The sequence below is a fragment of the Nomascus leucogenys genome, chromosome 10 (assembly GCF_006542625.1).
Source record: "Nomascus leucogenys isolate Asia chromosome 10, Asia_NLE_v1, whole genome shotgun sequence".
In the NCBI taxonomy this organism is placed as follows: Eukaryota; Metazoa; Chordata; class Mammalia; order Primates; family Hylobatidae; genus Nomascus; species Nomascus leucogenys.
In genome coordinates this window covers 40,349,842-40,358,586 of record NC_044390.1, presented here as the reverse complement: position 1 = coordinate 40,358,586, position 8,745 = coordinate 40,349,842, and the positions used below count along the sequence as shown (strand labels likewise).

The window sequence follows — 8,745 nt, the reverse complement described above, 5'->3', positions numbered from 1 at the left end:
TCCAGTCTTGATGAAGTTGGCTAGGGTAGTTCCCAATTTGATGTGCTGAGGTTTTATCAGAGTGACGGGTGGGAGCTACCTCATCTCCCCTGCTAGGCCAGCAGGAAAGCTATCCACTTTCCAGCCTCACTCCTGTCTCAGTGTTCCAGCTATTCAGATCAGACAAGCACCTCTTTTCACTGTAAAAATGTTTATATTCCAAGTAGAGAGGAGTTGTGACTGCCTTTCATGCAAACCTGAATCTGGGGAGTGCTCCTCCTGTGGAGATGCTGTCACCTGAATTGTTCTAGGAAGGCCATCTATAGGTGCATACATGCTGCATTCCTGTGGGAGAAGCCCCAGCTGTGTCTGCAGTAGTGTACTGGAGGGGACAAGGACCCCTTCTCCAAGACGCTTCATGATCACAGAGGCTGCCTGCCTGTTGGGGTAGAAGTGTAGACTTTCCCTGCTGTGCCCAGCACCGCAGTTGTGTCTCTGCTGTAAGAAACTCCTCACTAGCAGAAAGATCTGGGACTCAAGGTCTGCTGTTCAGAATTTTTTTGTCCCACAGGGTGTTCCCTTGATGTGGTGCTCTCCCTCTTCCCCTAGGAATGGGACTTTATGAGAGCCAGACTGCAGTGATTGTTATTGTTCTTCTAGGTCTAGCCACCCAGTGGGGCTACTGACTCTGGGCTAGTGTCTGCAAGTGATCCAGTGATGTGACCTGACTTCAGGTCTCTCAGCAGTAGATAGCAGCACAAGCCCTGATGGTGGTGACAGGGGAGTGATGCAGACTCTGTGAGATTCCTTGGTTTTAGATAGGCTTAATGTGATGGCTTTCTTGTATGCTGGTTATAATTTTAGTGAACTTGTTATGTGGACAGACTTAGGCCCTCTGGTAATAGCTGAGGTCATGCAGTTGATTTCTCCTTACTGGGTGCAGTGTTATTCTACTTAGAGGTGCCATAATGGACTGTGTCAGTTGGCTCCAGCCAAGAGGTGGCACTTGCAGAAGAGCACCAGCCACAGTAGTAGCAGTGGGATTTGAGCTTGCCCTAAGTTTTCTGGGGGAAGTATTCTGATTTCTCAGGCAATGAGCAGGGCTATAAAGCTCCCAAAAGTTTATGTCGTTTGTGTTAAGCTACCAGGGCAGGTGGAGGGGCACAACCAGGTGGGAGCAGGGTTAGATGGATCTGAGGGTCTAAGCTCTGACTCTCCTTCAGAAGGGCCCTTCCTGTGAGGGTTTGTGGGGTGATTTCAGGCTGCAGGGGTAGTGTTCCAGAGGGGAATAGAACTGCCCCTGCTGCACAGAAGAGTTTGCAAAGGGAGTGGGGAGTAGCCAGTGGCAGTAAGCCTCACCCAGCTCCCACACAGTTGGTGAGGCCAATCTAATTCCCACAGTGCTCCACTAACAGCAGCAGGTTTAGATTCAGGTAGTCTGCACACAGAGCTGAGACCTGCCCCAGGCCATCAGCTTCCCCACAGAGATAGCAACCTCAGCTTTCAGGCTACGCTCCTTCCCGCCTGCCCACAAGGCCAGTGCCCAGCTCCTGTGTTCACTTGTGTCTGCAGTGCACTTCCTGCTCCCTGCCACTTCCCCCTGCCACTGTTCTGGTCAAAGGAGTTCTTCCCCACTTGAGATCATACCACAAAATTTAGTTGGGAGCTTCTTTCACCCTGTGACCCCTCCCTGAGCTTGTTGGCTGACTTCTCCAATGGCCCCTATAAGATATAGTCAGGAATGTCTTTCCTTGGTTCATGCTGGAAACTGGGAATGCCTACAAGTCACTTTCTGCTGCTGCTTCCATTTTTATGGTTCATATTGCTCTGTAAATCCATTCCAGTTCAGGTAGGGTTAAGGCCTTCTCTCATGGTCTGGATTTTCAGATTCCTTGGTAGGGATGTGTACTCTGGAGGCTGACTCTCTCCCTCTCACACTCAGGACTTACAGTTTTTCACCAGCCTGCCACTTTTTTCAAAGAATCTGTGGATTCTTTAGGTTTTTCTGTTAAGTTCCTGCATTGGTTCTTGGGGAAAAGAAAAATCATAGTGTGAACCTCTACACACTATTCTGTCCTTCCAGGTGGGAGAGGCATGCTAATACTGCCTCTAGTCTGCCACCTTGGAAAAAAAATCCATTTTGGATTAAAAAAAAACTTTTTAAAGGAAAGAGAATGAAATTTACTAAATCCTAGAAAAGAACGAACTTGAAAAAGAGGAAGAGGAAAGAAGGAAACACTAGAAATCATATATATCTGAGAAGTACAAACGAAATGATGAGAAACTAGATGAGAAAATTGGGACAGTCCCTTGATTCAGTGAGGAATAGCCATGACCACCAAGGTGAGACCATCAGCTATCATATTTGCAGTTGTTTTCTGTGTCATTTCAGCCCTATAGTTATAAAGAATACTTGAGTGATTTGGGGGTAAACTGAGTCAATAGAAAGCTATCCTCTTAGTCTGACTGTTGCTTTACATCCAAGTCCCTGTCAGCTATTTAGGGTAGCATGAGAATCCCAGGCCTTAAAATTCAAGTTTCAGCTAGTTTGCCTCCACAAGGCTTGGGAGACAAACCAAAGCCTTTGGGGAGTATGTGTGTGTGTGTGTGTGTGTGTGTGTTTGTGTGTGTGTGTGTCTCTGTGTGTACCAGTACACATTGTACAATATTTCTCTGTGATGATTTGGGTGAAAATCTCATGCATATTTGCCAATAGTTGTGGTCCCATCACTCCTTGTTGGATATGGAGCATTGTTATATGATCTTGTCCACAGCCTTTGGTGGGTCAGATTATGAAATCATAACTCTTCAAAGAAAATCTTTGAGGGCAGGATGTAAAGTCCACTGGAAATTACTAGGAAATATGAGGAGCTCTGAGTTCTGTTCTTAATTTTTCCAAAGCCTCACCCTATGACTAGAACAAGAGACTTCAGTGTTTGCTGGTGAACAATCTATCAGTTTGGACACTTAAAAATTTCTATGGAGTAAAAAGAAGTGGTCACATTTACGCATGTCACCACCAGTAGCAAAGTAGGTCCTGAATCCTATGGCAGCTTCTTCCTGACCTAAACCCCATTTGAGGACATCTGGGAACCCAGATACCCTAATTTCTTTCATTCATTCAGCAGCATTACTGGATTTCAGTCCCCACGGGAGCTTCAGGAATGGCTGGGAATAGCCATTTTCTCCACTTCAAGCAGTGAAGAAAATGTGCTCCTCGCTATAGGCAGGAACAGCAGAAGTCTTAAAAGGTTTTAGATCTCAGTTCTCAGCACATGTTTACTTCACAGAGCAGTGTTTACTTCACAGCAGGCGATCAAGTAATGTTAAAGTTGAAAGAGGATCTGACTCTCAGGGTGCACAAAGGTTTGACAATTTTCTTTAGACATTATTAGATTCTCTCTAGTGTATATGCTTTTTTAAAAAAAAATAAAAACAAAAAACAATCCTGGAATTCTTAGAATCCCAGAATTCTGGGAAACAAACAGAAAATTATCAGGTTGGAGTGATTCTGCTTCATGGCTCTCCATAGATAATTTAAAAGTGCATGGTTCTGTGGTTGGTCAAGCCACAGATGAGTTCCTTAGAGGCCAGTGGGGAATGCATATTTAAGGCATGATGGTGATCAGGCCTGTTTTAAAGTGAGTTATGGTGCTCAACACTGCACCACAAGCACACATGATGGAAGTCTATCTTTGAGCTTAGAGTTAGTCCACCCTCCCTTCATATGGTGAGCTCTAAACTGCTTTGCAGTGAAGAAAACATTCTTAATAAAGAACCCCACATGAGGAAGGGATGCCCACGGTGCCCTCAGAGAAGTCTGCTGTGACTCCAGAGGCTGTTAACATGCCTGGTTGCACCCTCTTGGAGACCACGTCCTTTTCTCCAGAGCACAGACCTTGCTGTGCATGGAAACAATTACCCATGTCTTCCTAGGCTTCATCAGTGCTGGGATTGGGTGTATTTTTATTCACTACTGAGTCCCTAGCACCTAGCATAATGTCTGGCACAAAGTCAACACTAAGCACATAAATGAACCAGAGCTTTCATGAATGAACATGCGCTATCATTCTAGATGTAAGAGTCATAGTATCAAGGTGTCACTCAGAATACCTGCTGCTATTAGCTCTGTTGAGTTGCAATTCTGCTCACTCCTTCCACTATTAAAAGAAAACTAAAGGAGGTATATGTATTTATGTATGCATGTGTACACACATTTGTATTATATATACATATATGTATATGGGCATATATACACACATTCATATATTCATACATTCATATTCATATTCATTCATATATGTGTGCGTACATCTACATACATACCTATATATGTGTATATATGGCAAAGTCATAAAAGCAAACAGCAAATTGAGACAAATACACGCAGTAAATATGAAAATATATAATATCCTTATTGTATCATGGGGAATATCAGCTAAGTAAAATGGAAAGAGAAAGAAAATTTGCTATTTCAAAGTTAATAGTAGCCTCTTTGTATATAATATGGCTGCACATTGGGATTATCTTGGAAGATTTAAAACATTCTGATGCCTGGATCTGACCGGAAGGTTCTGATTTAATTGGTATGGGGCATGGCCTGGACACTGAGTTTTCAAGATCTCTCCAGGTGTATTAGTCTGCTCAGGCTGCCATAACAAAATGCCACTGTGTGGATTAAACAACGGAAACTTATTTTCTCACAGTTCTGGAGGATAAAAGTCTAAGACCAAGGTGCTGGCAGGGTTGCTTTCTGGTGAGGACTCTTTTTCTTAGCTTGCAGGTGGTTGTCTCTGTGTTGTGTCCTCACATGGTCTTTCTTCTGTGTGAATGGAGAGAGAGTTCTGGTGTCTCTTCCTCTTTTCATAAGGACTCTAGTTCTGTTGGATCAGGGCTCCTCCCTTATGACCTCATTTAACCTTAATTACTTCTTTAAAGACATTATTTCCAAATGCAGTCACACTGGGTGTTAGGGCTTCAACATATAAATTTTGGGAGGACACAATTCAGTCCGTAACACCAATGTGGAGCTAAGGCAGCAAAGCATTGGTCTAGGGGCAGACAGCAAATCATTTTGAGGAGATTCTGTGACTTCTGTGAGAAACCACTCTGAATCTAAGGCAACTTGTTATCTCTTGCCCTAGAAATGCCTCAGGGAAGGAGGACCTTTCCTTGTGATTTGACAGAAGATCACTGTGGAGAGGGAATGAGGGTCCTTTCATGAGGAATGGGATCAAGATTTGGACCCCTATTTTTTGATAGACAACCTTCTAGCAGATTGAGATGATCTCAATGAAGGTCACTATCAAGAAAAGATCCTAAATGATCCCAAGAAGAATCTTTCGTGAGAGAAGAGGGAGTCTGGTAATCTGGGCCTGATGTGAGGCCATGTTTATAGCAGCAATTATAAAAACAGTGGCTGATTGCCCCAGGACTCTTTTGCCTGAAGTAATTTTGTTGGTCTGGCTCAATGTATTTGGCTTCAAAGTAGGTGACATTCAGTGATGGATAGTCCCACCAGGGTGTCATGGGTGGGAGAACATTGGTTCTCTAATGGAAAGATGAATAGTAGTTTGGCAACAAACAGTAGATGTGCATCCTTCTTCCAGCTCAGGTATGAACTCCTTGAGGGCAATGACTGTGCTTGGCTGCACAGTTTCAACATTCTTTGAAGATATGGAGTGTAATTAATGATCAGTTCACTGCAGTCTTCTCAGCTGAGGCTTGGCCTTAGACTCTCAGTTTCCCTGCCTCCAAATTATTTTCTTGGACTTGTGAGTGATAAGTCATTGGAATGGAAGAAAGTCTTTATACACAAGTACCTTCTATGTTCTGAAAGAGAAAGGTAAGAGGTGCCTCCGCCTTGGTGTTAAGCCTGTGAGACCCTTTGAGCCATGGGGGCAGAGGCTGCTGGCACTCGCCCTGGAAGAAAGAATTTAATCCAGGTCTCAGCCATCCTTGAAGTCTTTTGCATGCTCTTAGTGAGTCTGTGTGAGCATGACTTCAGATGTGGTGAGAAGCTTACATGGAAACTATTACATCAAAACATTTCATTTAGTTGGGGGACTGTTTGGAAAAATCCTATTTTTTTTTGAAGGAACAAAGAGAAGTTGATGAAAAGATTTGAGGTTATAATGACCAAAGTCTCCACTGCCTTCCTTCCCTCCCCTCCCCTTCTTCCAAAATGAGAGAAAAGAAATAAAGCTAGAGAAATATCTTGAATATAATAAGTCTGGCAGGCCAGGCTTTTAGTGAGGATAGCGTGTCCTTGTAATACCTTTTAATTATAGCTGTATAATTATAAATAGGAAAGAAATTAAAAGATGAAAATGTGGTTTGTAATGAAATTACCATAAATACCATGGCAAACTTTAAAGTCGTCATGCAAATTCATAATACAAAAACATGAATGTGGAAGTTAATTTCTTCTAAAACTAGAAATTAAAATTTTGTGGACTCGTGGTCTTCCTTGTTAGCTTGGCATTTCCTCCTGAGTACACATAAGCACTGTTAGTTATGCAGACATAAACAGACCTTTAAAGAGTTAGTGTCCTGTTTGGCAACCCTTATGTTCTCCAGGCCACTTGGGCAAGCTGACATAGAAATAACTCAGGTTCCAAAGACAAATGGTGGAGACATGAAAAGAAAGCTAGTCCAATTGCCTGGACGTTTTCAATTACTTCTCCGTTTGGAAGCAGGCATGTGTTTTGTTTGTGATGCACGAGTTTATCTAGCCCTCTTTATTTAAAAGCCCATTTTACTTCCCATTGAACTGACACATTTTCATGATTGAGGATAGGGGATCATAATTGCAAATTGCTACATTGGTCCTGAGGCCAAAACTCAAGGTAGTAGACTGGAGACTTAGACAGCTTACATCATCCTTTAGTGCCTTCATGCTTCCCACAGGCTAGCTCCTGTTTGTTGAAATACTGCTCATGGGGTCAATATCATGAGGTCAACTTCCTAAGCTTGTTCCTTAGCTGCACACTACTAAGACATCTTAAAAATGTGAAACCTTGATTCAAAGAGAGATCAAATAAGTGAGTCTGGCTCACTCACTATTGCAGACCTTTCTCTGACATTGTGAAAATGCTTAACACATGTACAAGTGATGGTAACTTGTGCCCTCTTTTTGCATATGAAAGAGACTTTTTTCTTTTTCTGAACCAAGAACAATTATTTTGCCATTTTAAAAAATACCATTGGCTTATGGGCTAGCACAATCAATTAAGAGGTATAATTTTATGCCTCTGCTATGAATAAGAGGTTATGCTGTGATAGCTATCTAAAGATAGGACAGCAAAGTAAATTTGAGGATGCCAAATAGAAAAATATATTGAGGAAAAAAAGGGGGAAATTGGAGAAGGCCTTGTATACTGGACTTTTTTTTTTTTTAAATATAGATAAGGAGACCCATGGAAGATGTTTAGGCAAGGAAGTGACATGACAAAAGTGGTATTTTGGGATAAATTGAAAGAGAATAAGTAGGAAGGTTTTCACTGCCTGCCCTGTAGATTCTGTGGGAGCAGGAACACAGTGGCAACCTCCTGGCCTTAGTGTGATTCTGTGGGAGCCCAGCTGTTGGGAAGCAACCACTAGGGCTGGGTAGAAGGTCTGGCTCCTGAGAATTCTCTCCTCCCTGCTCTCTCACTGTCTCCACCCAGTGGGCCAGGAGATTTCAAGTGAGGGATGTCACCCTCCAAGCAGAGCAATACCCCAGGTGGAAGGAAAGGGGGTTCTTGGAGGGCAGAGGCACCTGGCTGGGGATGTTTGCAGCTGTGTGTCATAGTGGAGGTGAAGTTTGAAATGGCCTCGAGGGATTGATCACATTTCTCCATACCCCTTTTTAAACTCTGAGGAAAGGATCAATCTAAGACCTAGGTGACTTCGATTGGCCCCTCCGTCCAGAGCCACTGTGCTAGCCAAGCCAGCAGATGTGCTGAATACATCATGGGGGAAAAATATGGATAAATAGAGGAATTTGATTGCTATAAAATGAAGATAAGCTGAACAACCTATAGCAAAGGAAGTTGGAATTAGTGGACCAGAGACATAAGAATATAAAACAAACATAAATAGCCACAAAGGGGGGAAAAGATAAAAATATCAGAAATAGCAAAAAGAAATGAGCATCACAAAGAATATTCAACTAGAGAAGTGGGTAATAAGAAAGCAATAGATGAAATGAAGAACTCAATAACGGGATTGAAGAGCAAAATGTAAACCTTGGATTAACTAATCAGTGACCTGGAAGTCTCAAACCCCTAGGCAGCAGTAAGAAAGAGAAGGACTGCAGTGTTTTTGAAAGGACAAAAGGTCAGCACTACCCCTGACAAGGATGGAAGAGGCCCTCAGGCCTAAAAATTAAAAAAAAAGAAAAGATGTGACTTCATAAAAAAGAGAATTAAATGATACGGAATATAGAAATAGAAATGTCAACATGATAATCTCAGAATGAGCCTGGGCAAACATGGCGAAACCCCATCTCTATAAAAAAATGAAAAATTAGCTGGATGTGGTGGTGCATGTCTGTGGTCGCAGCTACTCAGGAGGCTGAGGTGGGAGGATTGCTTGAGCTGGGAAGGTCAAGGCTGCGGTGAGCAGCAATTACACCACTGCACTCCGGCCTCCAGCCTAGGTCACAGAGCAAAACCCTGTCTCAATTAAAAAAAATAAAAATAAAAATAAAAAAGTCTCAGAATGAGAAAGAAACAATAAACAGCAGTGGAGAACTATTTTCTACATAGAAATACAGATAAAAGC

At 42.6% G+C, this 8,745-nt stretch overlaps 1 pseudogene; it reads left to right on the top strand.

Moving 5' to 3' along the window:
• Positions 1 to 8,277: 8,277 nt before the first annotated feature.
• Positions 8,278 to 8,369, top strand: LOC115837149 (annotated as a pseudogene).
• The last annotated feature ends 376 nt before the right edge of the window (positions 8,370 to 8,745 follow it).